Raw genomic sequence first — 9,734 nt, 5'->3', positions numbered from 1 at the left:
TCCACCCTCTATATTTGTCAAATGTGAGCCTGGAACCTTCACAGGGGCAACACATTGATTTATAGGACTGAAATAGTTTTTGAAAACGGGATTTCTTTTCTTCGAGTCTGGGCAGAACTAAAGTTTGATGAATCATAGTAAGTCCAATCCTGAAATGATCAGTCAAATTTAAAGGGTATCCGTTGTAGTTAACCAATTTTGCCCGGGCCCATTTGCAAATAATAAACCCAAATAAATAAATAAAAACCAGAGAATAAATAGTCCAGTAATGTTCCTTTACAATGCATGTACCAAAATAATTCATAACCCAACAAATTTTAAAACCCAATTCTATTCCTAAATTTAGCCCAAAACCGGAGGCCCAATACACCTAAAATGGTTTCAGCCTCTGGTGAATGCCAGAAGATTCTGGAACAAGCTGGAACGGAACCAGGGTTGGTCTCACACGAGAGACCCTTGCGCTCAGCCTCCACGTCACTAAGTTCCTCCGTACGGCCGTTCCTGCAAAGAATACACGAGAAGAGTGATAACAGAATTTACAGAAGATGACAGTGATGAAAATAGGATTTCATTTTTTTTCTTTATTCTGTAAATCTAGGCTATAAAAAGCCTCGTCTTGTACTCCAAATTTTTTACACATAGAGAATATACATCTACATATGCACACTAAATTCTGAAAAAAAAAGTATTTCGAAAGCAAGTTTATAAAGGTGATTTTTAATTCTTTTTTACTGGCTTTTAGTTTTTTTTTGTTGAATCTTTTCATTTTTTCTGAATCTTTCAATATTGTATTTTAAAATAAAAAAGAAATAAAAGGGGATCTTACTTTTTCAAAATTTGCTACAGGTTCTTCTTTGCTTCATTGAGATCGAAGTATGAGGGGTAATCTTGAGGCTGCAAAAATGGTTTCTGGATTCTGGAAGTTCTAATGTTGGAGGCGGTAGGCTAAAGGAAACCCTAAAATAAAGGGGCTGTTAGCATGATTTACTTCAAAAAGGGGAAGGAATTAAGTTTAGGTTAAAAAACGATTAAAAAGGGGGGTGTAGCAGCCAAAACCAAACGACGCCGCACAGGGGGGACAAGGTCCGCGTGTTAACCCGCCTGGAGCCCCGAATTGGTGCCTTTGTGCCTAAAATGGTATATTTTCGCGGAAGGTCCCTCCTTCTTGTACCACGGCGCAATCTGCTCCCATCTGCGTTTAATTTACTTTATTTTCTTTTAAATTATCCCTAAAATTTGAAATACTTTTATATTTTAGTCCATATTTCAACACTATGTTTCAAGATCAGGGATTATTTCAACATTGATCCCTGTAAATTCATATGTGTTATATATATGTCCCCTTTAATAGTTTTACTTATTTTGTAAATTTTCTTTTTATTTTTACTTTGATTTCGATTAAGTATTTTATTAGATTTATGTTATAAATTTGGGTTTATTCACTCATATATTTTCAGTCTTTTTATTAATGTATGTATATTCATCCTTGTTTTATTTTCATTTTTATTTGTTACTGTTTATATTATTTGTATTGTTAATATTAATGGTATTATTTGTATTGTTGGTTACTTATTTGTTGTAATTTGGGGTACTTAAATTTCCATATTGTTGTAAATTATTTTATGCAATGTTTTATGTGTTATCATACATGTATATACCTCATAATAAATTGGTTTTATTCCATGAACATTATTAACATTAAATTATTATACACATATTTAATTATTTTTGTCCACATGATATATATGTATTTGTTTTCTAAAATGGAATCACATGTTATATACATTAATTAAATTTTAACTATACATATACAAAAATTATTGGTATATATATATAATTTAAATACATTTTTAAACATTGGTATTTTCATACATATAATTTCTTTTAGATTTATTCATATCTATTTCTTATTTAAAGGAAAATCTCACATATTTTGTATTATTTAAATTATTATTAATAAATATATATTTTGTATTTATATTTAGTTTGCATCTATTATTAAAGCTTTGATATCTTTATATATATAGATTTTAATAAACTTGTAATTAATTGTATTTTTTTATTATGTATATAATTTATAATAAAATTAAGTTAACCTTATAATTCATATTTTAATCAAAGGATATTTTGACATATAATTATTTCTAACATTTTCCCACATATATATAGCATATTTTAATTTATTTTCACTATGGTATATATTATTATTTTCATATAACTTTATGTAAATATTTTTCTATGTATATATATCCTCTTTTAAAATTATTTATGTGTATAATATTTTAAGAACCTTTTAAATCATATAATTTATTGTATTTCATATTATACTTATGTTTTTTATATGTATATTTTGTTACTTATATAACTTATATATTTACTTCATTTTTTACATTATTAATTTTATTTTTTTCAATAATTATACCCAATGTTTTTTGTATATAAAGGTTTCATAAATTGACTTTGTTATTATTTTATATTATATATTGTTATTTCTTCACATTTAATACATTTTTAAGTCATCTTGTGAATTATCAATTTTGAATAAATTTGTGTTTTAAATATTTTGTATAATTTGATTTGAACTTTGAGATTTATAATAACTATTTCAATAAATATATATCCCAAGTTTTATGCAAATGTGTCAACTTATATATGTTATATGATTATTAATTCTTCATTTTGTTTCATACATATTTTTGTACATCATTTTATTTTGTGTTATGATTATGTATAATATTTTATATTAATTATTCATTATCCATGCTTAAAGATTTTTTTTGTTACATTATACCTAGAATGATTGTTAGATGTATTAAGTAAGGTTTATTGTATTTTGAAGTATATTGTTTCATATGTTTTTTTACAATTCATTAAATATTTCATTAATTTTTAAATGAATAAACATGTTTTAAGCAAATCTCTAAATTTCAATTATTTAAAGTTTTTGAAATAAGACAATATCTAATATTTAGAGAATTCGGAAAAATTGTGCTCAATCGTACTGGGCATGACTTTTCCGATGAACCAAATATTTAGATAACATTTTATACTTTTAATGTATAAGTTTACAGTAGGCTCATCTTCACACAGCTTTAATGCCCATACTCTTCCCATGTTTGGCTTTGGAAATAGTTATATTGTATAAAAATTATCTTGGGTTTCGCTTGCTAATATAAGAGAGCTAATTAGATAAGGAGGAGAATCTAATCCTCCTCTACAACTATGAAATGTGATGTCTTCTCTACTTTTAGTGCTTTTGGATGTCTCAGTTGTTTTATTTTTTGTGATCTCTTGTGGTGATTTCTGGTTAGGGATTTATAACTTTGAGGGTTTTTTCGTAAGACTATCAAATTGAAAGAAATTTACATGTTTAAAAAAGTAGAAAAGAAAACAAAACAGACGCCTATAGTGTTCAATAAAAGAAATAGTATCTGCTATACTTTAACCTATTTAATTGTGCTTCAAGTGAGTGGAAACTTGATTTCTCTCATTGAAATCGGACTATGAATTTATATTATTGAATATATTATTAGTAATTAAACAATTTAGCGTTTGGGTTGATTAGTTGGCTAATAAGAAAAGGTTTGAATTCAGAGAAAAGTGGATGCTTCTAAATCAATCAATTCTTGTACCAAGTTTCATATATGATATATAGGTATAATTGCCGGTGTGGATTTGATTAATATATCTAGAGAATATAATTAATGATGCGGCTGAACTCTTTGCAATAGAGACTCCACTTATTTATTATTTATGATGAAAATAAAGACTCTCTCTTGACTTGATCTTTGGTGTCAATGCCATTACAGACTCCACTTATTTATTATTTATGATGAAAATAAAGACTCTCTCTTGACTTAGACTTTGGTGTCAATGCCAATTCAGACTCCACTTATTTATTATTTATGATGGAAACGATAGAAGTGGAAGTTGCACGGAGAGCTGAAAAATCATCTCATTTTTAGTTGAATCCTGCATATTGCTCCTCGCATGCAGTATTAAAACAAGTCTATCTTGTGGAAAGTTTGGTTTGATTAGTCTGAAGGGGACGAATTTTCAAATTAGATATGTAGAATCCATATTTTGCTCGGGCCTTAAAATAAATAAATTAAATTTTGAAAAAAAAAAATTAAAATGTCCATTAAAAGTCCATTTACAAACAAAGCTACCAACTCAATTACAACTCAAAAATTAAAACCTAAAAGAAGCCCAAAAGCTTAGAAACCCTAGCCCACAACCTATTTTCAGAGCTTAGAAACCCTAGCCGCAAGCCTCAACCACCCACTTCCAACCACTACCAAGTGGCACATGCCTCCACCACCGTTTGCCTACCATACAAGAAGAAGAAAAGATAGCAAATATATATAATAAAGTTTGTAAATGGCTATAAAAGCCATACTAGAACCGATTGTAAAGGAGGGGGGATCGATGGTATTTTGAGGAAGAATCGATTGATTTTTGGAGAGAAGAGATTGTATTAAGGGGAGTTGTATTACAGAGATTTTTGGGAGAAATCAAAAGGAGAAAACAAGTTCAAAAGGTGTTTGTCCTTATTTTTATTTTTGATCTTCTTTCTATTCGTTCATTTTATCTATTTTACAAATATTTTAACACAAAAAAACTTGAAAAATAAAAAAGAGGAAAAGAGGAAGGAACTTACGGTGTTCGGTTTTCAACATTGTGGATTTATCGAGGAAGCCACCGCCAAGGATCGGTGGCCGGAATCCGAATGGATTCTTTAGTTTTATGGTGTTTCTCATTAATTTTTGAAGGTTTTTGGGTTGTTTTAACCTCAAATCCGGGCTCTACTCGAGAAGAGAAGCGAAAAAGGGCCTCGGAAGATTTTTCGCCCACCGTGGACGGCGGCGCCGCCGTCGGTGGCCGATGATCGGCGTGACGGTTGATGGTCGACCCGATGACCGGAGGAGGGGAAGGGTTGAGAGAGTTGAGAGCCTTCTCTTTATTTTGAAAAATGAATGTAGGGTGGTAAGGTGGTGTTTTAACTCTTTTTTTTGTTGTTTTTTCTTAAAAAAAGATTTTTTTATAAAAAAAAGAAAATAAAGTATGGTTTTAATTAATAATAAAACAAATTAGTATGGGGAATGGTTTTAATTAATAATAAAAATAAAATAGTATGGGGAATAGTTTTAATTAATAATAAAAACAAAATAGTATGGGGGAGTAGTTTTAATTAATAATACAACAAAGTAGCATGGGGGGAGTGGAATCAACTTTTTGCTTGGGACCATGCATGTTACCTTTAATTGGGTAATTTGCAATTGGTCCCTCCTTTGTGCTTAGCCTTCAATCGGGCCATATTTAAGTTTTATATTATTTTAAATTGGCCTGCAATTGTGTGTTATTTCAATTTGCCCCTTTGCACGGTATTTTAAGATTTGGGGCATTTTAATTTTAGATCTCGGACATTTATACATAATTAATTTTAACCCAAAATTCATTTCAATAATTTGTTTTACTTGTAAGTTATCTCTTGGATTTTGTTTCTTCTTTCAATTAAGTTTCAGTTATTCTTTTAGAATAAACATGTTTCTACATATTATTTTGATTTCATACTTTTGTAATTATTATATTTCTCTTTTCTTTTTTTTCACGTGCATACCTATTTATATGAAATACTTTTATATTATTATTACTACTATATGTATATATTTATAATATTACTAATAGTTTATTTTTACATTATTATGTATATACCATGTAAATATTTTAATATTATATTATGTATACATTATATATATATATATATATATATATATATATCTTTTAATATTGTATTTTATTGTTTTGCATATGCCCTAATATTATATCGTTTATATATATTTTTATTTCCCATATTATCTTACTTTATATATTTTTAACTATATCATGTATATGCTACTACTATATATCTATTTATGTAGTATTATTAATAGTTGTTTCTAATATTATGATTATTTCTAATATGTATATATTATGTATTTACCTTCAATATTATATATTGTATATTTCTAATACTATTACGTTATTACTACTATTACACTATTATTATATTTTTACCCATTACTCTTTAAATACACTTGTTTTACCTTTTACTCTTCACTCACTATATATATTGTTTACTTATCTATATATTCACATACATATATATAATTTCACACATCATTCCAAAATTTTTATTTGTATTATTACTATTAATATTATTATTATCTTCACTATACTATCATTCTTTAGTCTTACATAATGATTGTTTATTTATTACTAGTTTTTTTATCTCGAATATTTCCTAGCTTATTTGTTATTATCTTTTATTCGTTTTATTCATTTATTTGTTACCTCGGAATAAGATTTTTGCAAATAAGGCAATGCTTGGTGTTTGAAAATTTCAAGAAAGCGGTGCCCTAACTTATTGGGTTGCCACTTTTCTCGTTGAATTGAATAATTAAGTACCCTTCTAAGTTTTTTAGAGGTTTTCTAAATGCAAGCCACTATCTTGGAATTTCAAAGCAATATGTCCTAACTTATTGGATATAGCGTTTCTTTGTTTGAGATAGGAATTTCAAAAAGGATAACTTAATGTCAATACTTTGACGCTAGTGAATCCCAATTTTCAAAGTTAAAATATTTTAAAGAGGACTACATCTTAAATTTTTTTCTTCCGACATTAAAGACATTTGATAATCAATTAGGTACCAATTTTTGGGTGTTACGAGGTGCTAATCCTTCCTAAATGCGTAATCGACTCCGAACCCGTTCTTTTATTTCGTGGACCAAAACTAATGATTTTAAAACAAAATGTTTTAAAGGTGATCCAATCACACCTAAAAAGATTGGTGGCGACTCCGTTGCGTTTTTAAAATCGATTCCCATTTTCCAAAACCTGATTTGAAAATGGTTTCGACAGCTTGGCGACTCCACTGGGGATGTAATAAGAGAGTCAGGCCATGTAATTGATTATCTCTTGTCTTAATGTCGGAAATTAAAAATTTTAAAATTTAATCCTCTTTGCATTACATGTGTTTGTATTATTACATGCTATATTTTGATCGCATTGCATTTTGCATGACCATTGTGGTCACACCCTTAAGTGAGAGTGAGAAGCTACACCTTCGTGAGGTTTTCGCCTCCGTGCAGGATAGTGGATCACTTTCGGGATACATCCGTACCTATGGTTTCGTGAGATTTTCATCTCCGTGTAGCCATAGGGAAATGTATTCCCAATCGAACTCGATTCAAATGAGCCTATAATGGGTGAGGATCGAGGAATCTGCTGGTTCAGGTACCTCAAACTTTAGAACCAACCCCATGTCGAAGGACCGTATAAGCCCAACTTAGACATTACCCTTATAAGTTATCGTTGAAATTTATTGATATTATAGATACTGACTATCTCTTTTCTTTTGCTTGCATGTCATTTTGCATTTACAAAGATATCGGTTCATAGTCAGTTTCTAAGTCAGGAAGTTTTATTATGGAGAACGGACTTCTTGATAAAGTGGAAGGCAACGTTAACATCCACAGATGGTCCGAGCAAACTCAACTAGAAAAGGGAGACCGTATAGCTATAGGATATGTGTCGGAGCTGCCAGATTATACTCGTATAAGTGTCACACAGAATAATCTCCAAGAGCTTAAGGAAATTTGGGATCAGTGGGGCAAAGAGACTAAGCAATTATTCTACGGTAACTATGGAGACTTACCTTACTTGCTTGATGTTGGATAAACGAGCACTTATTCAGAGCCCTTGCTCAGTTTTGGAACCCGGCGTACAGTTGCTTCACTTTTGGGGAAGTAGACATGGTACCTACTATGGAAGAGTACACTGCTTTACTTTGTTGTCCCCAGTTTCAGGATGATAGGATCTATTCCCGAGCTCCTTGTATCCCTACCTTTTGGAAGAAATTGATGATTATTACGGGGATGAGCGAGCAGTGGGCCACGGCCCGAATTAAAGAAAAGGGTGAGTGCAAGTGCATTTTGTGAGATGCTTTGAAAGATTTGATTTTGACACACCCTGATGAGACAAAGAAGATAGATGTTTTTGCCCTAAGTTTATATGGATTGATGGTCTTCCCTAGGGCTTTGGGATATGTGGATGAGGCAACCACGAATCTTTTTCATCAACTCAGTAAAAAGGTCACTTCTGTTCCTGCAATTTTGGCGGATACATTTAGGTCTTTAGGTGCATGTAGGAGGGCTGGTGCTGGCAGGTTTATAGGGTGTGCTCAGTTGCTTTTGGCTTGGTTCTACACTCATTTCCGGTTGATAGATAGGGTGGTTTGTTGGGTTTAATTTGAGGATTATACACCGTTGAAAGATATAGTAGCTTCAACCAGGAGAGTTGATGTTCCAGAAGATAATTGGATAGCGTTACTTCAGAACCTTCAGTCGAAAGATGTCGAGTGGAGGGCTCCGTGGATGATGCCTGGTGAGGTTCTTCACCGATGCGGTAGTTTTGATTGGGTACCCTTATTGGGGATTTGAGGTGCCATTGGCTATGCCCTTTGCTCTCGTCGAGGCGGCATGGATTGAGACAGTTCATACCAGCGACTCAGGGGTTGGCTCAAAGTGAGTTTGTATATAGAGGAGCCGATTACAAGAGGAGGGTTAGTGAAGTTTCTAGTGCTTGGAAGAAGACTTGTCGATTGAGAGGAAAAGCTATTAGCCCCGCTACGACACCGGAATACATAGAATGGAGAGGTAGAAGAGTTAATGATAATATCCCTAAGCCAAGTATGGAAGGAGCTCGACCAATGGAGGAATATTTGCAAGTAAGGCCCTCAAAGTTAGAAATTATGAAACAGGAGTTCAAGACACAAAGCTTGGAGTTCGAGAGGAGGATAGTAAAACTCGAAGAAGAAAAGATGTACTTGAGTTTGGACGTTGATGTTCAAAAGATGGAAGTCGAGAAAGAGAGGAAAGAAAAAAGGAAGATTGAGGAAGATCGAGATGATCTAAGGAGCATTACAAAAGGGCACAAGTAGCCTTGAGGAGGCGAGTAGGAGGATCTTGAATCGATGGCGAAGGAGGTTCAAGAAGAAAAGGATAGAGCCGAGTACTGGGAGAGGAAATTCCAAGAAATGCGAGGGCCGAATTTGGCATTAGAGGAAGAGAATAAAGGATTGAAGACCAAGGTAATGGAACTTGGAAAATCCCCGCGTTGGCACCAAAACCATAATTCTACGGTCGAGTTAAAGGAGCTAAGAAGCAAGGTTGAAGATTTGGAGGTGGCATTGCATGACGGTGAACTCGGGTTGAGCGACTCAATGCGCAAGAGGATTATCGAGGAGAGCTACATCGGGCTAAACAACAGTCGGAAAAGGGATCATGTCATTGGTGAAGCCATAACTCAGATTCAAGAGGTTGCTGAGTATGTGCAAGACTTGGCAATTCGAGCTGACGTATTAAGTCTGATGTATTCATCATCGTCGGATCTAGGACGAAAGTTAGCCCTTTTATTAGATAGAGTTAAAGCTTTTGGCCTTAGGGCGAAATCGTATTTGTAATTCTCTTATATGTAAAGATATTCTTTTTCTAAATAAAATTTTCTAATTGAAGTTGAACCAGAATCGATATTCTTTTTGCATTCATGCATTTGCATCTAATAACATTTCATCACAAACTTTGCATTCAAAGTTATAGAAAGACTCTAATTAGTTAAAGTTTACTTTCTAGAGAGGTAGAAAAGAGAGAGATAGAAAAGAAAATCTGGAAATCACACATCCTTACAGCACTCG

The 9,734-nt window shown here is 32.1% G+C and overlaps 1 long non-coding RNA gene across 1 annotated transcript; it reads right to left on the bottom strand.

The window, feature by feature from the left end:
• Window positions 1-211: 211 nt before the first annotated feature.
• Window positions 212-1,013, bottom strand: LOC108478346 (uncharacterized). Its single transcript, XR_001870293.2, has 2 exons — window positions 827-1,013; window positions 212-501 (listed from the first exon to the last, which is right to left on the bottom strand). It is a non-coding gene; the product is annotated as an uncharacterized LOC108478346 (long non-coding RNA).
• Between the last annotated feature and the right edge of the window lie 8,721 nt (window positions 1,014-9,734).

This window comes from Gossypium arboreum, chromosome 11 (assembly GCF_025698485.1).
Source record: "Gossypium arboreum isolate Shixiya-1 chromosome 11, ASM2569848v2, whole genome shotgun sequence".
Lineage (NCBI taxonomy): Eukaryota > Viridiplantae > Streptophyta > Magnoliopsida > Malvales > Malvaceae > Gossypium > Gossypium arboreum.
This window is presented reverse-complemented; position numbering and strand designations above follow the sequence as displayed.